Here is a 27,944-nt window from a genome sequence, read left to right on the forward strand (position 1 = left end):
TGTATTGTAGGCACATTTGGTATTTGCAAATAGGCACAAGTTTGGGACATTGTGTTGAAATTTGAAAGGTGATGTATGCCAATTCCTCTGGAGATTCACCCATGAGGATTCCACTGAGGAGATGAAAAGCCCACTCTACAATGGCCTTGATGACCAATGTAGAAGCCAAAGAGAGGGTAGTGAGCTGACCCAACGGCTTTAAATGAAGACTTAGCAAGTTGGAGTCTTTTTTTATCTCTTTGGTCGGAGCAGGAAGTTGCACCCGCCATGGGAAGAATGGTTTGTTTAGCCAATCAAGACACTGGATGATCTACAATGGGAGAATCACTTTTTAACAAGTTCTTGAGGAAAGGGGTATAAAAGGTCCAGAAGTTTGGCACAGCAAAGCATTGGTCTGGGAAATCCCACTCCTTGGACAGACAGGAATCAGAATTTGTATGGTTTGGAAAAACCTATGGAGAACGCCAGAATGAAAACCTGTTCCAATCAGTTGGTGTGGAACTACTGTGTCAACTAACCAGTTTGACTTTGGGCTAAACCTGAGGCCATTATCCTAGCAGTCCCTTGGTATTCACCCTCTAAACTTTATACAGGGATCAAGACTTTGCTTCAGGGGAGCCATCAGGCCACTAAATCCTGGAGTAGTGGTCAGAGCCAAAGGTGCAGGGCACAGAGAGATCAGAAAAAGCAATAGTCAATAACAGGCCAAAGTCCGGGCAGGCAGAGTTTTATTTGACTCCATGAAACAGGACAGACAGTACAGTATGGTGATCAGGTAGTGGTCAGGTCAAACAGCAGAGGTCAGTACACAGGCAGATAAGCAGATTATAGCACACCTTCGAAGGATCTAGCTAGCTAGTAAACCTATTGCTCAGGCAGAGAATGAGATAAACAGCATGGCATATATAGCAGAAGCTGATTACACATTAGAAACAGCCTAGTCGCTACACACAGAACCAAAGAAGGGTTAACCCTTGCAATACTGCAGAATGAGGTGAGGTTCAATGAAGAATATTCCCAGTAGACAAACAGGACACAGATGCCCAGGCCTGCTGCCAGAACGCTGACCTGTGACAGACACATGGAGCAGCATCCATGCCAGTCTGGAGTAACAAGGCAGCAGTAGGTACAAGCCACCAACATAACAAACCCCTTCTTGGGCAGAAAAAAATCAATTTCCTTGACCTGCAGGGTCTCACCAACTACCACAATTAGGCTGTTAAACATATAAGAGTTTAAATGACTTCTCCTCCTCTATAGCATGCTCTGTATCAGAAACCTTGACCCCTGAGTGGTCTCCTTCTCTAAAGGACACACAAGAAATTCCCACAGGGAGGAGGGGATGTGGAGAAGCAGAGACAGCTGCGAATGTAGGTATGTCTGCCTCTTACAGGCACTAGCATAGCACTGATCTGCTTAGTACCTGTGGCAAGGGTATAGCTGGTTGGAGGATTGAGCATTGGAGGATTTTAGATGAAGCTCGGTTAAGCTTCAGCTGTAAGATTTAAAATATAAGACATTAAGAAAATACATATCTTCCTGTACAGGATTTATCAGATGTTTTCTAGAAGCCGTCATGTGGTGTCAATGGACCTTTTATATCCAATTATACAATCTGAAATAAAAACCTAGGTAAATTACCAAGAGATACAGGATATTATTTGGCTATATTATGACCATAAAGCTGTATAACTGTGTTGCTCTTGTGCAATTATATAATTTATGTTATAGTATTATTCCCCATAGCCGGGGGATGGTGTTGTATTGAGAGATAATATAAAAAATGTACAGAAAAAAATTAGAAAAATGCATATTAAAAATGAAAAACTGCATGGTGTATTTATTATTCAACAAAACTACAAACCAAATGAGAGGGTGACCTACTGACCACAAAATACTAATAATTCAGCACCATGTCTCCATTCATGTTCTGCAGGTAATAAAGATGGAGTGAGGATACATATGAAACACATATATGAGCATCACTTTGTCACTGAATTCATGTTGGCATTATTCAGGGGTTAATTAACAGATGTGATATCACCAGCGATTCCCACCACCGATATATCACTCAGCTTCAGTATCTAGATAGGTTTACCATTAAACCTCAGGAATGTACATATGGAGTTCATTATCACAGATCACACGGTCAGATAAATCAATGATATAGTCATCATGCCACCAATATCACTGTCTCCGCACTGGATGTTTAGTCTTTAGGAGCAATGAAGGTCACAGCGCTAGGAGAGAGTATAATATGAGCCAAGAAGACAATGTCTGTCAGTGACAATGGTGACGCTGTCATGGAGCAAATAGAAGAGTTTATTTTATCTGTAAATACTGTTTGGATGAAGATGAAATATTAATATGTCCACATACGTTATAAAACTATTACATGGAGCGTCGTTACTTCTCCCCATGTCACTCTGGAGTCTCCCACAGTGTGGGTGGAGGTGTGAATACAGTGATAAGAAGCAAGGTTAATGGGGACAGTTCATCTATAATGCTCTGGAGGTAAACAAGGCTCTTCTTCTCTTCCATATATCCACAATACTTTTCCTCCATGGCTCTTGCTCATATTATTGTTGTTTGGCAGATCCAGGACAATTTCACCCAAAAAAATAAATAAATTCTTATTGGCTGTTTAAGGACCATTGATAACCTAATAGGTTGCAAAATGTGAAAATGGTTTCTTTTCAGTGTGAATTCTTTCATGTCTAATAAGTTGTGATTTATCCAAAAAACGCTCCCCACATTCTAAACATGAATACGGCTTCTCTCCTGTGTGAATTCTCACATGTCTAACAAGTTTTGATTTCTCTGAAAAGCGCTTCCCACATTCTGAACATGAATATGGCTTCTCTCCTGTGTGAATCGTCTTATGTGTAACAAGACAAGATTTTCGTGTAAAACATTTCCCACATTCCAAACATGAATATGGCTTTTCTCCTGTGTGAATTCTCTCATGTGTATCAAGATGTGATTTCTTTGTAAAACATATCCCACATTCGGAACATGAATATGGCTTCTCTCCTGTATGAATTCTCTCATGTGTAACAAGATCTGATTTCCTTATAAAACTTTTCCTACATTCTGAACATGAATACATGTTCTCGCCTGTGTGAATTCTCTGATGTACATCAAGATATGATTTTTGTGTAAAATGCTTCCTACATTCTGAACATGAATACATCTTCTCCCCTGTGTGAATTCTCCTATGTGCATCAAGATATGATTTTTGTGTAAAACGCTTCCCACATTCTGAACATGAATACATCTCCCCTGTGTGAATTCTCTGATGTTTAACAAGATGTGATTTTCGTGTAAAACATTTCCCACATTCTGAGCATAAATGCATTTTCTCTCCTGTGTGAATTTTTTCATGTATAACAAGATGTGCTTTTTGTGCAAAACATTTCCCACATTCTGAACATGAATATGGCTTCTCTCCTGTGTGAGTTCTCTCATGTATAACAAGTTTTGACTTCTTTAGAAAGCTCTTCCCACATTCTGAACAAGAATACTTCTTCTCTCCTATGTGAATTCTCAAATGTGTAGCAAGATATGATTTTTGCGTAAAACATTTCCCACATTCTGAACATGAATATGGTTTGTCTCCTGTGTGTATTCTTATATGTTTAATAAAACTTGATTTATCTGCAAAACATTTCCCACATTCTAAACATGAATATGGTTTCTCTCCTGTGTGAATTCTCTGATGTGTAATAAAATTAGATTTCTTTGTAAAGCATTTCCCACATTCTGAACAGGAGTATGGCCTCTCTCCTGTGTGAATTCTTCCAGGTGTAGAAATACTTGATCTTTTTGGGAACTCTTTACTGTACTGGAACCTTTCACCCCCTTTCTGAGCTGTACTTGTGGTAAGAATCTGTGATTGGTCAGGAGAAGGTTCTTCATGATTAGGGAGATTACATGACAGATCTGCACTGTGAAGTCCTGGATGTACATGATGATTTAATGTAGTGAGGTTTTCTCCTGAAGAGCGCTGCGTGATGTCTTCATCTTCTACTTTATAATGTAGTGATAACATGAAGTTTCCCTCTGAATTCTCATTGGGATTTCCTGTGAAGATATAAATTAGAATTTGTGAAAAAAAGAAAGAAAACACACCAAAAACTGATTTGATTGTGACTAGAGATGAACAAAGCGATCTTCGGATGTTGCATCCGAAGTCGCTTCGTTTATAACTTCGGATTAATACTATACGGAGATGGATCTCCGTACAGTCTTAAAATGTATAGGCTCCGATGAGCCGAAGTTAGTTATTCTGGAAGTCGCACGTGAACAACTTTGGTAATTGATTTTTAAAATAGAAAACCACTTTAAAACTTGAAACTGAACTCTGCATTGGTTCCATCGGGTACCTCGGAACTGGAGCCAAGTTCGGTTCGAAGTTATAAATGAAGCGACTTCAGATGAAGCATCCGAAGCTTGCTTCACTCATCACTAATTGTGACTTAAAGAGGACCTTTCATTACGATAAAAAATCTAAACTAAGTATACAGACATGGAGAGCCGTTCTCCCGGTATAGGCTCCGGTATCTTCAGATTTTCGGCTCAACCGGGAGGAGCCTGCTCTTGTTCTCCTGGACGTCTCCTTCTCCTAGGCTGTAGCGCTGGCCAATGGCAGCGCTCAGCTCATAGCCTGAGAGTTTTTTTTCTCCCAGGCTATGAGCTGAGTGCTGCGATTGGCCATAAGGAGACGCCCAGGAGAACAAGAGCAGGCTCCTCCCAGTTGAGCCGAAAATCTGAAGATACCGGAGCCTATACCGGGAGAACAGAGCGGCGCCCAGGGATAATAGTAAGTGCAGGGAGATCCCTGGGCGCTGCTCTCCATGTCAGCATACTTAGTTTAGATTTTTTATTGTAATGAAAGGTCCTCTTTAAATGAAAATAATGATTAATTAAACATTTTGCCATGGTTATTTTGTAAGCGATGTGCGGGCAGACTGCGGCCGCCCCTCTCTGCTGTTTCCATCCCTGCCTGCAGGCAGTGGTTTCTCTGGGATATATGGAGGTGCACTGGATAGCAAGCATACCCCGTAGTATCACTGGCACTGCTCCTTTTAAAGGGAGTACCGTCTGTCACAAGGAAATACGATTCTATCAAAGAGCGGTGGGAGGACCACCTTAGTGGGAGGGCAATATATATATGTGTTGTACCCTTAAGGAAACAGAAGCTGGATATGGTAGAAGTACTTCATCCAGCTTAAGCGTCGCCTTGGAGGAGACAATGCAGTGTAAAGGAGCTGGGAGCACCTTCTGTTCAGGGGGTCATGTTCTTAGCTATATATAGTGAACTGTACGGGAGATGGAATGCTTACAGCTGGATGACATTACTACCGCCACCACCATCCTGAGCTGGTCTTGGGAGTACTACCTGTCCTTAGAGGAAAAGGCTATTCCAGTGGCAGCTGGGAGTACCACCCTTCTATGCAGGGCAATACACTCAGCTATGTATAGTATCTTACATAAGAAATTGAGTGTTTTCAGCAGGATAACCATCCTGAGCTGCTTTCAAAGGCTCAACTGATAGATCTTCTTCTTCCTATACAGAAGATCCTGGGTTTGAGACCACGCAGAGTTCCCCTGGACATGCCCATCCCTTACACTGGACTAGTCATAGCACAGCACAGAATGGACTCCTTAGAGCGCAGCTGAAGGGCACCTCCCCGAGGAGTCCGCATCCCTTCCACAGGACTCCTGACAGTACAGCTGAAGGGCACCTCCCCGAGGAATCCCCATCCCTTCCACAAGACTCCTGACCCATAACCAAAATTACTGACAAGGCCACGATCAGGTCAGTTACTGAGTCTGCATTTTGGTTTCTATTATATTTCTATCAATTGCTCCACGTGTGATCCCAGCCTTATAAAGCTTTCTATACGTTCCTGACAGGATTCTGCTCTACACCCGGTCATGACTTTTATCACATACATACATACAATAAATCAGGACTTGACAAAATTCAAATAAGTGAAAAGTCTAACCATGTCTGACAACCAGCTCTGCTCTCTGCCAACACATTTTGCCCTTCAACACCATTTGGGCATCACTTTGATACAAGCTCATTTAACCCCTTAACACATAACGCCATACATATATGGCATTAGCGTGCAGGGAATGTATGTAGCGAGATTACATGGAGCTCCCTACATACATGGGCTGTATAGTACAGCAGACACCTACCGGCAGTAACCAGGATTGGCAATGATACCAATCCTCAGATGCCTTTGTCAGTAGCGGCCATGGCATCTGTGGCTTTATACAGAGGGAGGAGGCTCCCTTTATCCTCTGATCTGAGCTCCTGCGGCAAAAACGTGGGGTTCAGATCTATTGCCATGACAGCCTGGGGTCTTGTGAAGGTTCCTAGGCCTGCCATGGCTATCTGACCAACAGGCCGTGGCCCAGGCAGCCCGTAAAAATCCATTGACAATAATATTTTATTCTGTGTGGTTAACACTGTAAGGGGAAGAAAAAATAAAAATGTACGATTCGCAGATTTTGGTCACCTTGTACACCAAAAATAAAATAAAAAGTGAGCAAAAAGACAAGCGTACCCCAATAAAAACTACAGATCACCATGCAAAAAAAGAGCCCTCACAGAGCTCTGCAGATGGAAAAAAGTTATGTCTTTCAGAAAATTATTTGATTTTCCAGAACCGATGAATGCACGAGAGCGAGACGGACCGTCCACGAATTTGTCTAAAAAGGACCTTCTCCAGAGTTTTAGCTTTGCCAAAAAAAAGAAGGAACTAGGCGTTTAGTGATACAGTTTTGTAGACAGGTCTGTGGGATCGGAATGGAAACAATCAGTTCAGTCATGTTTCTGCTTCAAAAAGGAGACCTTATGGCTACCATCAAAGATGCCTCTCTCCATGTTCCATTTTTGAGGTGTCACAGGCACTTCCTCCGCGTAGCAATATCTTCGTGGTTCATTACTAATTCATTTGTCTCCTGTTCAGCCTATTCAGTGAACCCAGAGTATTTATAAAAACAGTCAGTCATCGTTGCTGCAGCCCTCAGAGTGTAGGGCATGTTTGTTGTCCCATATCTGGATGTTTGTTGTCCCATATCTGGATGACTGGCTGCTGAAAGCAGATTCAGAAGCCCTTCTATCATGTCAAGTGGTTCAAGCTGTCAGTCTTCTGCACCAGAAGATCTAGATTCAGTTCTGCGTTTATGTATTTCCACCTCTGAAGGTGCTACTCAAAGTCATAGAAGATCAAGCCTCAGTAATTGCGGAGATCCTTCCATTTAGACCACGCCAGGCCTGTTTTCCTCAGGCCCTGATTTCCTAATTTCCCCTGCTTTTTTATACTGCTTGCAATCTCCCTTTAGTGTGCTGCTGAGGGACAATATAAAAAGTAAAAATGTGCTCACCGAAATTTCTTCTTTCCATGAGTCCCGAAGCAGAACAAATTTTCCCACCCATTAAATTGTTTTTGTCTCTGCTGAATACTTAGACGTCAGAGAGGGGGCATAAGGGGCGGAAATGTTCCTTCATAGACCCTTTTAGGAGACCCCCCAGAAGACATGTTCCCGGAGAGCTGTATAGTGGGCACTAGATTATAGACATCAGCCGGTCACCGCTCAGAGAGGGGGCATAAGGGGGGAAAGGTTCCTCCATAGACCCTTATAGGAGACCCCCAGAAGACATGTTCCCGGAGAGCTGTATAGTGGGCACTAGATTATAGACATCAGCCTGTCACCGCTCAGAGAGGGGGCATAAGGGGGGGAAAGGTTCCCTCCATAGACCCTTATAGGAGACCCCCAGAAGACATGTTCCCGGAGAGCTGTATAGTGGGCACTAGATTATAGACATCAGCCGGTCACCGCTCAGAGAGGGGGCATAAGGGGGGAAAGGTTCCCTCCATAGACCCTTATAGGAGACCCCCAGAAGACATGTTCCCAGGGAGCTGTATAGTGGGCACTAGATTATAGACATCAGCCGATCACCGCTCAGAGAGGGGGCATAAGGGGGGAAAGGTTCCCTCCATAGACCCTTATAGGAGACCCCCAGAAGACATGTTCCCGGAGAGCTGTATAGTGGGCACTAGATTATAGACATCTGACTGCTGATATCACAGTCTAAGGTTGTTCTATAGACAACATGTCCCCCTGTGACTTGTGTGCAGAGTTGTCAGGAGACCTTGTGTGTTGTCAGATGTCTCCTCAGTTCTTGCCCCCAGCCTCATATATGAAATATAGAAGTAAGATGAGGAGCTTTCTTCTCCGCTGTTATTATTGGGGGATTTCTTCACTAATTTATTTGATTTAATCGTTTACAGAGGAAATCACCAAAATATCTGGATTTCTTGTAATGTCTGCTGACGAGCTCAAAATAATACTTAACCCTTTCCTGTACAATGAGGTACATGTAGGTCACTGATGTCATGTAATTCCTGCACAATGCCGTACATGTAGTCCACCATGATAGCACAGACACAAAATCTGTGCCCACATAGTCCCCAGTGGGTGTGTGGATGTGACTGACCGTCATGTCCTGCAGGAACAGCCGGGATCAGAGAAGAATCTGATCAGAGATCACCGTCAGCTGGATAAGGGGAACACTTCATGATGTGATGGGGACATCTCCGATCAGAAAGCAGCAGCCGGTGATCAGATTCTCCTCCTGCCCTGAAGACACCAAGGACAGAATCTGAAGTCACTTTCTCCATTCAGGATTCCATACCTGTGGTGACATCTCCTGGAATGTCCTCCACCTCACTCTTACACGGGGGATCGCCCATCATCCTCTCTTCTTCATCCTCCTTTTTAATATCAGTCAGATCTTCTCCCTGATTTGTCATCTGTAACAATTCAGTACAATACAGCAGACAGGTGGGAAATCTAACAGATCCACAGAAGAGACCCCCACAATCTTTGACCCCTCTATGACTGCAGGACCCCCCTATATAGATGTGTATAGGGCTCAGCTGAATCTACCTGAGGGTTCTCTGGGACCTTCTCCTCTGGACAGTCCTGAGAATACAGAGGACGGGGACATCTCTCTGGTGGATTTCTCCTCCTGGATCCATCTGTGGAGACACAAGGACACAGTGACTGAATACATGGCCTCCTGTAGATCTGTCTATAGCAAAACAACTACTCCCAGTCTCCTCTCGACCAGGCTCCGAGGTGTTGGAGAAAGCTCTACATCTATATCCCTCCAGGTCTCCTTTCTTATTCCTTTCTCCTGAGGAGCTGTTTTGGTGAATAGGGAAAATAGAAAAGTATCAGATGAGAGAGACTGCCGCCCTGCTGGACAGGAACAGGGACCTCCGAGACCACTGAAACCCCCATCCTCCTCTGTAAGAGGATTCATTAGAAGGACAGTTACGCCCTTCTCGGGTTGATCCTGCTGACAGATCCAGTGTTATTGATGTACTTTATTAAATGTACACATTTGGATCTGTTTGTTATCTTGGATCTTCGTCCGTTACCTGGGGATTTCTAGGAAACTGGATTCAGAACCAGAAGAGAGGAAAACACCCGGAGTAACACTGCTGGAGATGTGCTGCAGAATGAGGAGCTGTGACCGTGCAGCAACGAAGCAGAGAGGAATATACTGAGAAAACCAGTGCTGCAGAACAAGGGCCACATGACGTGTGATACAGTGTAAGAGGCTGGAGCTCCTCCATTACATGTCACTGCACACACGTGTATACACTGCACATGACGGCTCTTACCTTGTGATATAAGAGGCTGGTGCTCCTCCATTACATGTCACTGCACACACGTGTATACACTGCACATGACGGCTCTTACCTTGTAATATAAGAGGCTGGTGCTCCTCCATTACATGTCACTGCACACACGTGTATACACTGCACATGACGGCTCTTACCTTGTAATATAAGAGGCTGGAGCTCCTCCATTACATGTCACTGCACACACGTGTATACACTGCACATGACGGCTCTTACCCTGTGATATAAGAGGCTGGTGCTCCTCCATTACATGTCACTGCACACACGTGTATACACTGCACATGACGGCTCTTACCTTGTAATATAAGAGGCTGGTGCTCCTCCATTACATGTCACTGCACACACGTGTATACACTGCACATGACGGCTCTTACCTTGTAATATAAGAGGCTGGTGCTCCTCCATTACATGTCACTGCACACACGTGTATACACTGCACATGACGGCTCTTACCCTGTGATATAAGAGGCTGGTGCTCCTCCATTACATGTCACTGCACACACGTGTATACACTGCACATGACGGCTCTTACCCTGTGATATAAGAGGTTGGTGGTCCTCCATTACATGTCACTGCACACACGTGTATACACTGCACATGACGGCTCTTACCTTGTGATATAAGAGGCTGGTGCTCCTCCATTACATGTCACTGCACACACGTGTACACACTACACATGACGGCTCTTACCCTGTGATATAAGAGGCTGGTGCTCCTCCATTACATGTCACTGCACACACGTGTATACACTGCACATGACGGCTCTTACCTTGTGATATAAGAGGCTGGTGCTCCTCCATTACATGTCACTGCACACACGTGTATACACTGCACATGACGGCTCTTACCTTGTGATATAAGAGGCTGGTGCTCCTCCATCATGGCCTCCTTGTACAGATCCTTGTGTCCTTCTATATACTCCCACTCCTCCATGGAGAAATAGACAGCGACGTCCTGACACCTTATAGGAACCTGACAACACAATGACACCGTCATCACCCAGACCCCTCCAGTGCTGTTACTGGAGAATTTCCCAGCATTCCCAGCAGTGTCACCTCTCCAGTTAGCAGCTCCATCATCTTGTGGGTGAGCTCTAGGATCTTCTGCTCATGTATCAGGGGGTGAGGGGGAGGCTCTGTGATGGGGGGAGGGGTCCTGCTCCGCCCTCCTGACTCCTGGAGATGGATGATGGGAGTCACACAGTCCCCCGATGTCTTCTTCACTATTGTGTACTCCTGTGGATGGAGAGAGACACTAAGGGAATAAACCCTTCAGGGGCCATGTGCTCTCCTCCGGCCCTCTCCTCCTGGTACAACGTGCCTACTTACCTCCTCATGGCTCCTACAACATGACTATTGGTCACTGGTCACATGACACATCACTCACCATATTGGGGGCTGATCTTCAGGTTCTCCATCACTTGGAAGGTCTGGAGGCCATTCTCCAGGACCCTGGACTCTTCCTATCACTTCCTATGATGGATTCTCCTTCCCGATGTCTGACTTGTTACAGAATACAATAAAGAGGAAAGAAATCTAGAAACGTTTACCTCTCCGCTCAGCAGGGAGAAGATCTCCAAGGTGAGGTCTAATATTCTTCTGCTGATCTCCTTCCTGTCCATCCTTGGTGGTCGTTCAGGAGAAGAGGAGAGAACTGGAGGAGATGGAGGCTTCTAGTACTGCAGGCGCCTTTATGAGAAGAGGAGAGGAAATCATCCAGGGGACAAGACCAGATGTCACCTCCAGAACCGCACTTCCTGAGCCTGGAGGGGCCCCGCTTCTCAGAGCCCCCACCACACGGATCCCAGGGGCCCCAACATGGAGATCTCTGGTGGCTCCACAGGAGATAAATGTCTGATAGATGCAGGTCCCACCTCTGGGCTGTGCTCAGCTGTGTCCACAACTCCTAGAGAAGAGACTGGAGAGCTGAGCTCCGGGCGGGCCCCCGCTCCATTCATTCTCCTCCTGGAGGCAGGGGCCCCTCACCAGGACAGTCAGGGGCCAGCGAATGATGACAACCCCCACTATCCCCACTACTCCTCCCCCATCATACTAAGCTGAGGAGCGGAGAAGGATTCCTTGTGTGTAATGGAGGAGAATCTCCAGAGGTGACATGTCTGAGCTCTCCACCACACTGTCTCCTCACAGCTCATCTTACCTGCAGGCTGGAGGAATGGCTGATACCAGAGAGAACAAGAGCCCTGACTACCGACCAGGACCTGCCCAGTATCTGCTGCACTGCCAGAGCTGAAGGACCTGGGGTGATGTCACCGTCATGTGATCAGTGCAAGGGGCGGGGCTCAGGAGAGTAGAAGAGAAGAGGTGACATCACTGTCATTTGATCGTTGCTGATGCTGAGCCCCGCCCCCTCCACTGATCACATGACGGTGATGTCAAACTAAACGAATTTATCCCTTTAGAGATTCAACCTGGTATCTCAAAGAAGACATTGCAGGCACTCTAGGTAGGCTGAAATACACCATCACAGAAAACAAAACATGACAGGCTAAATCTACAGAAGCTTAGTCGAACGGGTCCACTACATTATTTTGAGGTCTATAGTTGTGAACCACCTGAGAGGGGAAGGGGCTACGGGAGGGAGGGAGAGTTAATATGATGTTGAGTCATGTTTTAGCTTTCTTTTGTTCTGAAATAATATTGTGAAATGAAATGTAAAAATTTGAATGTAATGTAACTATCGTACATGGAAAAGCCGAATAAACATTTTGTTAAAAAAAATATATAAAATGCTAATATGTTTGTTGGCAGAAGAGTGGTTGTTATGAAACACTGCAAGGCCCTGAAAGTTCTAGACAAGGTTTGGATCCAGGGGCGGACTGGAAACTAAAAGTGGCCCTTGAAAAAAATAAAAATAAAAGTGGACCCATATTGCAGGAGGGTCCAAATTGACAGAAGGCAAAGCAACATAATTAGTCAGGGATAACATATGTCGGCAGGGACAATAGAAGTAGGCAGGGCCAGCAATACCATAGTGCAGAGCAATATACCGCCCCAGCTGATCCAAATACCACAGTGCAGCACAAAATACTGCCTCCTGCGCCACTGTATTGAACGGTATCACTGTCCTGAGGACATCGATTCAGTTGAACTCAGGAGGGCACATGTGGCTGCTGAAAAGGTGTGTAGGAGAAAATCAGATCATTAGGAGGGCTTGGGTGGCCCTCCTAGGCATCAGCCCACAGGGAAATTTCCCTGTAGGGTTTATGGCCAATCCGCCCCTGTCTGGAACCATCCTTAGATGGGTGAGTATATCACATTGCTAGCACTGCACACAAAAAGCCTTTAATACTGTAGGGTTGAGCTGGCTGGGGAAGGTACTGTCACAGACTTTCCTGCGACAGGTGGAAGGAGATCGGTGAGACTGGCAACACGTTATTTGATCTGACAGGTTTTCCTTGTGGATCAATAGGCGTCTGTGTTGTTTCTGGTAATGGCTACACCCCTTGCCTCAGGTGTAGCGAATGTGGTCATTTAACCTTCCTTATTTATTGTTTCTTCTCCCACAATGCTGTGCAGCTTATAGCTTCATTTTTAGTTATGTTTTGCTGGTGTGTGGATCTCGGCGGAGTTCTTGGTGCTTCCATGGCCCCTTTGAAGTAAAGTCTTTCCTTTCCCTTTTTGTATTTTGTTTGGGTTCTGTGTGTTGCAGTTCCCTATTGTTTGTATTAGGCCTGAAGGAGACTCCTGTTTGTCCTTCCTTTTGGAGGAACAGGTAGTCTCGTCCCTGCTAGGGCTTGATAGGACGCGAGGTATTCCTGCGTATGAACACACCTACCTCTGGGGTCTGTTCATACTGGTAGTCAGTCAGGACTTTGGCTAGGGTTTTACTAGGGGGTGTCCATATTCCTTACCTAGTTCTCAGGCCTTATTCCGGTATCCCCTTTCCCTCTTATGCTCGGTTTGGTGTTTCCCTTTCACACCGAAGCGTGACAATATAAACCGCCAAAAACATAATTTTTTGTTTGTGTGCAGCCATGGATCCTATTGCTGCACTAGCAGGTCAGCTGCAGGGGCTGTCTTTGGATGTAACTGACCCCCGCACGATCGTCTCGCAGATGCAGAGACCACAGGCTGCTGGTCCTAGTAGTGGTTACCAGGCCTGTCTTGAACCTAAATTTGCCCTCCTGGATAGGTTCTTTGTGGGACTTGATAATTAAATTTTGTTTAGGGAGGCATGCAAACTGTATTTTAGGCTACCTCCACACTCATCTGGGGATGAGAAACAGCAAGTCGGTGTGGTTATTTCCTTGCTTAAGGGGGATGTGCAGTCATGGACTTTTTCTCTGCCGACCATATCGCAGTCTCTCTAGTCGGTAGAAGAATTTTTCGAAGCTTTGGCTCTTATCTATGATGATCCGGATCGGACCTCTCTAGCCGAAACTAAGCTGCGCGGCCTTCGTCAGGGTGATCGTTCCGCTGAGATTTATTGCTCTTAGTTTAGGAGGTGGGCTACGGATACAGAGTGGAACAAATCTTCCCTCCGTAGCCAGTTTTGTCAAGGGTTATCAGAGTGGCTGAAGGACGCCTTGGCCTTTCATGAAACCCCAGTATCTCTGGAGACTGCTATGTCTCTGGCTATATGCATGGATGTGTCACAGCCATTCATTGTGGAGGTTGACGCATCCGAGGTAGGGGTTGGAGCAGTCTTGTCGCAGGGTCCTTCACCTAGTAAATGGTGCCCATGTGCATTCTTCACTAAGAAACTCTCGGCTGCTGAGATAAATTATGACGTAGGCAATAGTGATGAGCGGCAGGGGCTATATTTGAATTCGTGATATTTCATGAATATTTGGGCAAATACTCATCATATATTCGCGAATTTGAGATTATTTTCTTGATTGCGAAAAATCGGCAATGTAATATTCACGTAATAAGCGTGAAATACCGGCGTGGGTCACTTTTGATACATTTTCCAGGCTGCTAGAAGTTTCCCGAGACTGGAGAAAATGGTTGGCATGGCAGAACATTAAAAATGGCTTTATATGCAGTTAGAGTGCTCCAATATATTGCGATTGCGCTAATCGGCACTAATGATGTGAATATTTTGGCGCAATACTTGAAACTTCTAATTTTTGCAGGTCTGCATATATGTATAGGCAGAACCTATCACACTACCTAACACACTGCACTGTAACAGCTACACTAGATCAGGATATAACCTACACTGACTATCTGTATTATATATATAAGCTATCTAACTATCTATCTAATGTAGTGTGGAAAGCACAGAGCACAGCAACGACACTGCTCTCTCTCTCAGAACTTTAATAACTGTAGAAAATGGCTGCTGGGGAGGTTCTTATATAGTAAGGGATAGGCAACTTTCCTATTGGTTACTAGGGATGTTGCTAAGCTCAGACAAAGACATTGCAGCCTTCTCATTGGCCCACAAGCAAGAAGGGAGGTTACTGATGAAAAAAAAATCTAGAATATTTGAAATTCCGAATATATATCACTATATTCTAAATATTCGCGATATTTAAGGTTGAGCGAACTCGAACTGTAAAGTTCGGGTTCGTACCGAACTTTAGGATTTTTGGACCCCGAACATTTTTGTAAAATTTTGGGTTCGGGTTCGGTGTTCGGCGCTTTCTTGGCGCTTTTTGAAAGGCTGCACAGCAGCCAATCATTGATCAACAAGCGTCATACTACTTGCCCCAAGAGGCCATCAAAGCCATGCCTACTGATGGCATGGCTGTGATTGGCAAAACTGCAGCATGTGACCCAGCCTCTATATAAGCTTGGGTCACGTAGCGCTGCACGTCACTCTGCTGTTACAAGTGTAGGGAGAGGATGCTGCTGGACTTGTGATTTCAGGTAGAGCATAGGAGAGAATCTAACTCAGCGATCTACAGACAAATAGTTGTGTGGGTGCAGGGCACTATCGTTTTACCATGCCCTGAGCTCATTGACCAAAAATACTAACTTTAGTTAGGTGGGTGGCGGTGGCGGCCATTTTATGCATGCTTAGTGCACCAGCACTGCATCTGAGCTTTTGGGACATTGCAAATCACCATTTTTTGGGGGCAAACTACAACATCTGTATTAGTCAGTGTGCAATTTAAGCTAGAAATACACCCATCATTTTCTGGGGTTTGAAAAACACACTTATTTGACAAAAAACACTATTTTCAGGCCTTGCAGCATCAGCACATGTGAAATTACAGGCTTATATACTGCTGTCAAATTCAGTTGTTAAACAAACAGTTGTTTGGGCTCCATAAATTTAGTTGGCAGCCTTTGATGCAGATGTCATTGTGAGATACACCCTTAATACATTTGGGTTACATTCAAAGATTTTAAATACCACCATTTGGTGCACCAATATTGAATTCAGGCCTACACTGGTTCAGGCCCTGTGAGATCCCACCTCTACATACAGCGGTTTGAATCAGGCATTTGAAATACAGCCATTTGAAATACTGCCATTTTGTGCAAATAAATCTTTAATTGAGGCCTAGTCTGGTTCAGGCCGTGTGAGATACACCCTTTACATACTGTCGTTCTTTTTTACTATTAATTAAACACCCATTTAGGGCAAGATCCTAAATTCAAAAAATATGAGGAGAGCGTCAAATAAGGGACGTGGCCCAGGTCGTGGTGCTGCTGGTGGAGCTCCTGTTGCAGGGAGAGGACGTGGTCGATCTGTGCCAGCTACAAGCAAAAGTGAAACCCCTTCCTCAGGTGCGAGTAGGCGACAAAACCTGCAGCGGTATTTGGTCAGGCCTAATGCTGCTCTACGAATGGTGAGGGCTGAACAAGTACAGGCGATAGTAGATTGGGTTGCTGACAGTGGATCCAGTTCCTTCACATTGTCTCCCACCCAGTCTCCTGCTGAAAGACCACAGTTGGCACCTGCAGCCGATGTCCATCAGTATTTCACCCCACCCCCTTGCAAATCAGCCAAGCAGTCTGAGCCCCAAGTCATGCAGCAGTCTCTTCTGCTTTTTGTTGACTCTGTTAGCAGGGTTTCCCAGGGCCATCCACCTAGCCCTGCCCCAGAAGTGGAAGAGATTGAGTGCACCGATGCCCAACCACTTATTTTTCAAGATGAGTACATGGGAGGACCATCGCAGCACGTCTCAGATGATGACGAAACACAGGTGCCAACTGCTGGGGCTTTCGAAAGCGTGCAGACCGACAAGGAAGGCAGGGGTGAAGACTGGGTGGAAGATGATGTGGAGGACGATAAGGTCCTCGACCCCACATGGAATCAAGGTCATGCGAGTGACTGATGTAGTTCGGAGGAAGAGGCGGTGGTTGCACAGAGCCACCAGCACAGCAGAAGAGGGAGCAGGGTGCAAAAGCAGAGCGGCCGTCCTCTAGACAGTACGCCTCCTACTGCCCACCGCAGCAAGGGACCGAGCACACCAAAGCCAGCTCCAAGGAGTTCCCTGGCATGGCAGTTCTTCAGACAATGTGCTGACGACAAGACACGAGTGGTTTGCACGCTGTGCAATCAGAGCCTGAAGCGAGGCATAAATGTTCTCAACCTGAGCACAACCTGCATGACCAGGCATTTAAGTGCAAAGCACGAGCTGCAGTGGAGTAGACACCTCAAAAACCAAGAAAGGTCTCTGGCTCCTCCTGCTTCCTCTTCTGCTGCAGTCGCGGCCTCTTCATCCACCTCTGGAGTGACAGTGCTACCTGGCACCCCACAAACAGAGGATCTGCCAGCAACACCAACACCTGGGTCACCAAGCATCTCCACAATGTCACACGGAAGCGTTCAGCTCTCCATATCACAAACGCTGGAGAGGAAGAGGAAGTACCCCCCTACCCACCCAAGATCCGTAGCCCTGAATGCCAGCATTTCTAAATTACTTGTCTTTGAAATGCTGTCATTCCGTCTGGTGGAGACGGATAGTTTTAAAGGCCTTATGGCTGTGGCTGTCCCACAGTACGTCGTGCCCTTCCCTTCACAACCAAGTAGGGGACAAAATCAGGTATGCACTGCGCAACGCCATTGGTGGCAAGGTGCACCTGACTACGGATACGTGGACCAGTAAGCACGGTCAGGGCCGTTATATCTTTTATAACAGCACACTGGGTAAATGCAGTGGCGGCTGGGCCTGAGGCGGATAGCAGTTTGGCGCATGTCCTTCCATCACCGAGGATTGCAGGGCGCTTCAGTTTGCCTACTGTTGCTTCCTCCTCCTACTCCGCTTCCTCATCCTCTACCAGCTCCTCATACGGTCAGCGTAACACCTTCACCACCAACTTCAGCACAGCCAGGGGTAAACGACAGCAGGCAGTTTTAAAACTCTTCTTAGCTGTTTGGGGGAAAAAACCCTTGAACAACAGACCGATGAGTGGTTTGTGCCAGTCATCCTCAAGCCCGGCCTGGTGGTGTGCGATAATGGGCAAAATCTCGTAGCAGCTCTGGGACTAGCCGGTTTGACGCACATCCCTTGCCTGGCGCATGTGCTGAATTTGGTGGTGCAGAGATTCCTTAAAAATTACCACTAAATGTGAGAGCTGCTGCATAAAGTGTGCGCCGTCTGTGCACGCTTTCGGCGTTCTCACCCTGCTGCTGCTCGCCTGTCAGCGCTGCAGCGTAACTTCGGCCTTCCCGCTCACCACCTCATATGCGACGTGCCCACAAGGTGGAACTCCACCTTGCACATGCTGGCCAGACTGTGCGAGCAGCAGCAGGCGATAGTGGAATCTCAGCTGCAGCACGCACGGGTGAGTCGCTCGGCGGAACAGCACCACTTCACCACCAATGACCAGTGTTCCTTGTTGCGCTGTTTCGAGTACTCCACCAACATGGCCAGTGCCGATAACGCAGTTCTCAGCATTACTACCCCACTTCTATGCCTCCTTGAAAAAACGCTCCTGGCGATGATGGAAGATGATGTGGCACAGGAGGAGGAGGAGAAGGAAGAGAGATCATTTCATAGGGTTTCCGGCCAGTCATTCCCAAGTGGCTCAGAGGGTGGGTTCCTGCACCCACAAACCCAAGGTACACAATTGTCCAGCCAGGGCACAGTTCTGGAGGATGAGGAGGTGGAGGATGAGGAGATGGAGGAGGAGGAACCATGTTCACAGCAGGGTGGCACCCAGACCAGCTCATGGCCATCACTGGTGCGTGGATGGGGGGATACAGAGGACACAGACGATACACCTCCCACAGAGGACAGCTTTTCGTTGCCTCTGGGCAGCCTTGCACACATGAGCGATTACATGCTGCAGTGTCTCCGCAACGACCGCAGAGTTGCCCACATTCTAACTTGTGCTGATTACTGGGTGGCCACGCTGCTGGATCCCCGTTACAAGGACAACGTACTGTCCTTAATACCGTCACTGGAGGGTGATCGTAAGATGCGCGAGTACAAGCGCACGCTGGTAGACGCGCTGCTGGTGGCATTCCCACCTGACAGCGGGGGCACAGTGGAAGCACAAGGCGAAGGCAGAGGACGAGGAAGAGGTCGCCAACGCAGCTGGGGCACCGCCAGCACCTCAGGAGGCAGGGTTAGCATGGCCGACATGTGGAAAAGCTTTGTCAGCACGCCACAACAACCAGCACCACCAGCTGATATGGAACGTCTTAGCAGGAGGCAGCATATTACCAACATGGTGGAGCAGTATGTGTGCACACGCCTACACGTACTGAATGACGGGTCTGTCCCCTTCAACTTCTGGGTCTCCAAATTGGGCACATGGCCTGAGCTTGCCCTTTACGCCTTGGAGGTACTGGCCTGCCCTGCAGCCAGTGTATTATATGAACGTGTGTTTAGCACGGCAGGGAACGTCATCACAGACAAGCGCAGCCGCCTGTCCACAGCCAATGTGGACAAGCTCACGTTCATTAAAATGAACCAGGCTTGGATCCCACAAGACTTGTCTGTACCTTGTGCAGAATAGACATTTATACCACCATCAAACATACATTCTTGTACTCAAGTCAAGTGCAATAATTCTTTTTTTTATTTTTTTTTTATTTGTCACAATATTTTGGGGGCTACCTACCCCAATAAAAAATATAAAAAAAACATTGTTGGCTACCTCCTCCATTGCTGCCTCTACCTACAACACCACATTCACCGCCTCCTCAACCTCCGACTCCATATCCACCTCCTTGTCCGAGTTGCAGGTTAATAATTTGCAATATTTTGTTATCTTATTTTAAGTTATTTCCCTATCCACATTTGTTTGCAGAGCAGTTGCCATGTTCTTAAGCACATTTTACTGCCTTTTACATCCCTCTAGCCTTTTCAAGGACTATTTTATAGCCATTTTAATGCAAAAAAGTGCCATTTTTCGTGCCCTAAATTGAAAAAAATCTTATTTTTAATTGTCGGGTGACATTTTACCATTTTTGGCATATGCAAACCCCTGCTGAGCCTGGGTGACAGGGGCCTAAATCTCTCAAAATCCTCTGTTCCATTGCTGGGTGACAAGAACCCCCTTTTGCCGTGAATGAACCCCTGCTGTGCCTGGGTGACAGGGGCCTAAATCTCTTAAAATCGTCTGTTGTATTGCTGGGTGACAAGAACCCACTTCTGCCGTGAATGAACCCCTGCTGTGCCTGGGTGACAGGGGCCTAAATCTCTCAAAATCGTCTGTTCTATTGCTGGGTGACAAGAACCTCCTTTTGCCGTGAATGAGGTCGCCAACGCAGCTGGGGCACCGCCAGCACCTGAGAAGGCAGGGTTAGCATGGCCAAAATTTGGAAAAGCTTTGTCAGCCTTGGAGGTGCTGACCTGCCCTGCAGCCAGTGTATAGTGTGAACGTGTGTTTAGCACGGCAGAAAGCATTATCACAGGCCGCAGCCAATGTGGACAAGCTTACGTTTATTAAAATGAACCAGGCATGGATCCCACAGGACTTGTCCGTACCTTGTGCAGAATAGACATTTATACCAGCCTCAACCATCCATTCTTGTACTTAAGTGCACTTAGCCTTTGTTTTATTTTGTTATATGTCCCAATATTTTGGGGGATACCCCAATTTAAAAATAAAAAATAACACAAATCAGTGTTGGCTACCTATTCCTCCTTCACCGCAGCTTCCACCTACACCACCACATCCACCGCCTCCTCAACCTCCTACTCCTAGATCCAGATTGTTATTTTTAATTTTTCTGTATTTTATGTTATTTTAAGTCATTTCCCTATCCACATTTGTTTGCAGAACAGTTGTCATGCTCTTAAGCACATTTTGCAGCCCTCTAGCTCTTTCCAGGACTATTTTAGAGCCATTTTAGTGCCCAAAAGTTCGGGTCCCCATTGACTTCAATGGGGTTCAGGTTTGGGGTCAAGTTCGGGTCCCGAACCCGAACTTTTTTTTCAAGTTTGGCCGAACTCGTCGAACCCCGAACATCCAGGTGTCCGCTCAACTCTACCGATATTCGCTATTAATATTCTCAATTCAAATATCTGCGCCCAACACTAGCAGGCAATAGAGAATTGCTGGCCATTAAGTTGGCTTTTGAGGAATAGCGGCATTGGTTGAAAGGAGCGATGCATCCTATGACGGTAATTACTGATCACAAAAATCTGGCTTTCCTGGAGTCGGCTAAACGTCTGAACCCGAGGCAGGCCAGATGGTCGTTGTTTTTATGTTTACTTGATTTTATTGATTTTAAGACTTACACAGGGCATAAAACAAGCCAGTATAATATGCACAATCAATATAGGAAGTCGCAGGAACCTCGACAGTCAATACCAGAATGTCAAAGCGTAATTGTACATATTAAAATCTTGCCTGACTATCTTATGAAACAGTCTAGCCTGGAGTGTTGTTGAAACTATCACTAAAACTCTTCATAATGGCTTGTACATAACTTGCCCCAATATGCTAAAGTGAGGAACGATACAAGGGAAAGGAAGGGAAAGGAAAGGAGGGGAGATAGGGATGAGGGAAGGGTCTACCATAGGTTTATAGCCAACATATTTTATTCTGGCAGTAAACTGAAGTCAAATGGTCATTGTTTTTTACTAGATTTAATTTCATTGTCACCAATCGCCCTGGGATTAAGAACGTCAAGGCGGATGCCTTGTCGAGTAGCTTTTCTGGGAGGGGGGAGGGGGTGATTCGGAAGATCCTTGTCCTATCTTGTCTGAAGGGGTAGCAATATCCGCCCTTTATCCTGATCTCGATGCAGAGGTGTTGGAGGCCCAGGGAGATGCACCGGATTCTTGTCCTCCGGTAGAGTTGTTTTTTCCTTCGGAATTACGGCACAAGGTATTCGAGGAACATCACTGTTCTTTTCTTACAGGACAACCTGGAAACCTGAAGGCAGATCCACGATCGATCTCATCTCTCGTAGATTCTGGTGGCCAGGGTTGCGTAAATGTGTGGAGGGCTGTGTCAGCCTGTAGTACTTGTGCACGTGCTAAGGTGACACATACTCGGCCTTCAGGATCTCTACTTCCGTTGTCCATCCCGTCCAGACCTTGGACTCATTAAAAACTGTGATTCTGGTGGTTGTTGATCGCTTCAGTAAAATGTCTCACATTATAGCATTACCAGGGCTACCTAATGCTAAAACTCTTGCACAGGTGTTTGTTGAAAACATCGTGAGGCTACATGGTATTCCCTCTGATGTGGTGTCTGATAGGGGGACTCAGTTTGTTTCCAGATTCTGAAAGGTGTTCTGCTCTCGCTTGGGGGTACAATTGTCCTTCTCTTCTGTCTTTCACCCTCAGTCGAACGGACAGACTGAGCGCACTAACCAGAATCTGGAGATTTATCTGAGATGTTTTGTCTCAGAGAATCAGGAGGAGTGGTCTTCTTTTTTGTCTTTAGCCGAGTACGCCATAAATAACCGTAGACAGGAGTCCACTGATAAGTCACCGTTTTTTGGAGCATATGGGTTCCTTCCGAAATTTGGCACATTTTCTGGTACCAAGACTTCTGGTATACCTGAAGAGTAAAGATTTTTCTCTTCTTTGTCATCTATTTGGCGGAAAATTCTAAATAATCTAAAAAAATAAAAATTAGCAAGAAGTATAAACGTATGGCTGACAAGAGACATATGAGTGGTCCGGACCTGAGAGTGGGTGATTCTGTGTGGCTGTCCACAAGAAACATTAAGGTACCTTCTTGGAAGTTGGGTCCAAGATTTTTTAGTCCATATAAGATCACAGCCATTATTAATCCTGTAGCTTTTCGTCTTGAACTTCCTTAGGCCCTGAAAATTCATAATGTGTTTCATAAATATTTGTTGAAGAGATATGTTGAACCTTTGGAGCCTTCCTCCTTGCCACCCGCTCCTGTCATGGTGGACGGTAGTTTGGAATTTCAGATCGCCAAGTATCTTCTTGGAAGTTGGGCCCAAGATTTATTGGTCCATATAAGATCTTTCATCTTGAACTTCCGCAAGCTTTAGGGTACTTTCACATTAGCGTTTTTATTTTCCGGCACCGAGTTCTGTCAAAAGGGCTCAATGCCGGAAAAGAACTGATCAGGTATATCTCCATGCATTCTGAATGGATAGCAATCCATTCAGGATGCATCAGGATGTATTCCATTCAGTCATTTTGACTGATCAGGCAAAAGATAAAACCGCAGCATGCTACAGTTTTATCTCCGGCCAAAAAAACTGAAGACTTGACTGAATGCCGGATCCGGCATTTTTTTCCATAGGAATGTATTAGTGCCGGATCCAGCATTCAAAATACCAGAATGCCGGATCTGTCCGGTGAAAAAAATAAATGACGGATCAGTTTTGCCAGATGACATGGGAAAGACGGATCCGGCATTTCAATGCATTTTTCTGACTGATCAGGCATTTTTAAGACTTATCAGGATCCTGATCAGTCTTACAAATGCCATTGGTTGGCATACGTTTTGCCGGTATTCCTGCGTATGAACACACCTACCTCTGGGGTCTGTTCATACTGGTAGTCAGTCAGGATTTTGGTTAGGGTTTTACTGGGAGGTGTCTATCTTCTTTCCCTAGTTCTCAGGCCTGATTCCCTGTTTCCCCTTAGCTCTAATGCTCGGTGTGGTGTTTCCCTGACAGGTACAAGACAAGACGAGCGTTTGGGGTAATTTCAGAGTCTTCATCTCGGACCTATATGAAATTTTCAGTTTGAATTTATACTCAAGGCTTCTTTCTCAATCATGTAAAAGTAACCAAGAGAATAACTCAGAATTACTCCCTGTCACCCTTACTATGTAATGTTGCCTTAAAACAACTGATTTATCTTGAGGACTCATCCCTTTAACAGGGTGGTGTTCTTCATCAATGAGCACTGTCCACCATTGACAATAAATTTGAACAAAACTAGTATTACAGCTACAGAAATTGTTGTGTCTAGATATGGCATACGTGGAACAACAGACCGAAACAGCAAAACTTCTTTGACAAAGGAAACCCTTTTATTGTTAAACATTGGTCGAGGACAAAAATAGTTCAGTCTATGACAATCCACCAATACAATCAATGGTTGTTACAGAGAACTTTGGTGAACTCGGAGTGTCATTAATCTACAGGCTTCCTTGAACACAGCTTCAGGTGGGAGAACATGGAGCAAGTCTGAGCAATAATCACACAGGATTTCACTTCAGGGCAATGCTACATGACATTATCTTCAATATCATTAAAACAGCAATCTCAGAATTTTTTTGGCATATGCTGCGTCCTTGGGACCTGCAGGTATCTGTAGAACGGGGAACCCCTCACCCAGCCCACTGTATCCAGGTTTCAGTGGAGGCTTGGTTACCAAGAAATAGCCAAGATTACTGTCCTATTGTTTACGTAAACCAGACCTCTTCTCGCAGCCTTATAAATGTCTGAGACGAGAATACCTCTTTAATTGCAAAGTCAGTAACCCTTTAATGACCAGGCCTAAAAAGGTCTTTGTGACTGGACAGTTTATTTTTGTGATTTAAGGCGGATGTGATGGTTTAACAATTCTAACTTTATTCCCCCAGTTCAGCCTATTTTATTGCAAAAGTTGACCTGGAGTGGCTTAGGCTACTTTCACATCTGTGACAGGGTGACGTGGCTGCCAGTTCTGGCAGAGAAGGCCAGGAATCAGCCGGACAAATACCGCAGTGTGCAGCAGTTTGTGTCCGGCCAGTTCTCTGCATATCTGCCAGGCCCCACTATAGTTAATGGGGCCAGCGAGCATTCTGGTTGCATTGGGCAGTGCAGGATTCAGAGAACTCCAGCAGGCTGTTCTATGCAGGAACAGCCTGCCGGAATTGCTGCAGTAGATGTGAAACTGCACTCATTAAGCGCTATGCAGCAAGGAAAGGAGAAGCCAGAAGCGGTAATAAATCAATTCTGTCTACTCCTCCTGGTTTTCGGCTGTCAGTGACAGGCAAAGACAGGGCCTGTTCCTGGCTAAATTGTAGGAGCAAAAACTTTAATCCTGCACTGTACATGCACAGTGCTCCAGATTAAAGCCCAGCACCAGCGTTTGGTCAAAAACTATATATCTTCTTATACAGAATTTATCAGATGTTTCCTGGAAGCCACCAACATCAATTTTGAATCTAAATGTACAACCTCTAATGAAAACTGTGAATCCCCCAGAGATAAATAGTTTGATTATATTGTGACCATATAGCTGTATAACTGTATTGCTCTTGTGCAGTTGTATATTTTACATACTTTTCTTATACTTTTATTACTTCTCACACCCGGGGTCGGAATTGTATTGAGAAAATCTAATAAAATATGTTAAAAATAAGAAATTGTATTACATGTATTAGATCTTCAATCTACAAGCAGAGAATAAATGAGCGGGCGACCTATTGGCCAGTACTTCTCTGAGACATACAAAATACCAATAATTCATCAACATGTCTTTGCGCAAATATAAGATCTCCTTTTATCTTTATAGGGGTTCTCCTGTTTTTTTTTTTTTATTAAACCCGTCTTTTCTTCTGTGTCATGGAAGACAGTTTAGTACGAAAAGCAGACTCCCCTGCACTCCCACAGGCTGAAGATCCTGACTGGATATGTTCCTTTCCTGTTCACTTGCATTTAATATTATGCAGCAGAACAGGAATAGAAAGGAACACATCTGGTCAGGACATAGGAGGAAGAGCCCGCAGCCTGTGTGAGCGAAGCAGAGACTGCAGCATTGGCGGCACAACGAGTGGACAAGTGCTAACTAAAACATCTTTCTTCCACAGGGCAGAAGAAAGGATTGATCTCCCAAAAAGCCTGGAGAGTCCATTTAAATACTGTTAAAACAATTCCATGGAGCGTCGTTACTTCTCTCCATGTCACTCTGGACTCTCCCACAGTGTGGGCGGAGGTTTAAATACAGTGATAAGAAGCAAGGTTCATGGGGACAATTCATGTTCACTGCTCTGGAAGTAAACAAAGCTCTTCTTCTCTTCTATATATCCACAATGTGGATCTCAGTCACAGTTTACATCAGAGAAATATTAATTTGGTCATCTGGGAGATCCAGAATAATTCCAACCAAAAATAAAAATATTCTTATTGGCTGTTTAAGGTCCATTAATAACTTGATGATATGTTAAAATATGTGAAAATGGTTTCTCTCCTGTGTGACTTTTCTCATGGTTAACGAGACCTGATTTTTGTGTAAAACATTTCCCACATTTTGTACATGAATATGGTGTGTCTCCTGTGTGAATTCTCTCATGAGTAACAAGATGTGATTTATTTGTAAAACATTTCCCACATTCTGAGCATGAATATGGCTTCTCTCCTGTGTGACTTCTCTCATGTGTAATAAGATGTGATTTCTGTGTAAAACATTTCCCACATTCTGAGCATGAATATGGCTTCTCTCCTGTGTGACTTCTCTCATGTGTAATAAGATGTGATTTTTGTGTAAAACATTTCCCACATTCTGAACACGAATATGGTTTGTCTCCTGTGTGAAATCTCTGATGTTTAACAAGATTTGATTTCTGTGTGAAACATTTCCCACATTCTAAACATGAATATGGTTTGTCTCCTGTGTGAAATCTATGATGTTTAACAAGGGCTGATTTTTGTGCAAAACATTTCCCACATTCTGAACATGAATATGGCTTCTCACCTGTGTGAAATCTCTGATGTTTAACTAGATCAGATTTTTGTGTAAAACATTTTCCACATTGTATACATGAATATGGTTTGTCTCCTGTGTGAAATCTCTGGTGTTTAACAAGATCTAATTTTTGAGTAAAACATTTCCTACATTCTGAACAAGAATATGGTTTCTCTCCTGTGTGAAATTTCCGATGTGTAACAAGATTTGATTTCTGTGTAAAACATTTCCCACATTCTGAACAAGAAAATGGCTTCTCTCCTGTGTGAGTTCTCTTATGGTTAACAAGATCAGATTTTTGTGTAAAACACTTTCCACATTCTGAACATGAATATGGTTTGTCTCCTGTGTGAAATCTCTGATGTTTAACAAGAGCTGATTTTTGTGTAAAACATTTCCCACATTCTGAACATGAATATGGTTTCTTTCCTGTGTGACTTCTCTCGTGTATAACAAGACTTGATTTCTGTGTAAAACATTTCTCACATTCTGAACATGAATATGGTTTCTCTCCTGTGTGAATTCTCTCATGGTTAACAAGATCTGATTTTTGTATAAAACTATTTCCACATTCTGAACATGAAAACAGCTTCTCTCCTGTATGACGTCTCTCATGTTTAACAAGATCTGATTTCTGTGTAAAACATTTCCCACAGTCTGAACATGGATATGGTTTCTCTCCTGTGTGAATTCTCTCATGAATAATAAAATGTGATTTATATGTGAAGCACTTCCCACATTCTGAACAGGAGTATGGCTTCTCCTCTGTGTGAGTTCGTCTTTGTGTAGAAAGGTCCAAGATTTTTGTGAACTGCTTACCACACTGAAGTCTTTTACCCCCTTTCTGAGCCATACCTGTGATAACAACATGCGATTGTTCAGGAAAAGGTTCCTCATTATATGATAATTCTGTACTGTGAAGACCTGGATGTACATTAAGGTTTTCTCCTGAAGAGCGTTGCATTATATCTTCATCTTTCACTTTATAATTTCGTAACATGAAGTTTTCCTCAGAATTCATACTGGGAATTTCTGTTAATATAAAAATTTAAATTTGAGGTTTTTATTTTACCAAACTGTTAAGCAGAAAACGTATAAAGTTCCTGTTAGGCTGGAAGTGGATCCAGCAGGAAGGAGCAGTAAAATCCATTCATTCCAATCATTGTGGCCAAAAAAAAAAAAGCCCCAAAAACTGCATTTGTTATTCCATCTTATAA

General features: G+C 44.8%; 1 pseudogene; it reads right to left on the reverse strand.

Moving 5' to 3' along the window:
* Positions 1–2,304: 2,304 nt before the first annotated feature.
* LOC120992029 overlaps positions 2,305–27,944 on the reverse strand; it is a 34,699-nt pseudogene continuing 9,059 nt past the window's right edge.

The sequence above is a fragment of the Bufo bufo genome, chromosome 2 (genome assembly GCF_905171765.1).
Source record: "Bufo bufo chromosome 2, aBufBuf1.1, whole genome shotgun sequence".
Classification (NCBI taxonomy): domain Eukaryota; kingdom Metazoa; phylum Chordata; class Amphibia; order Anura; family Bufonidae; genus Bufo; species Bufo bufo.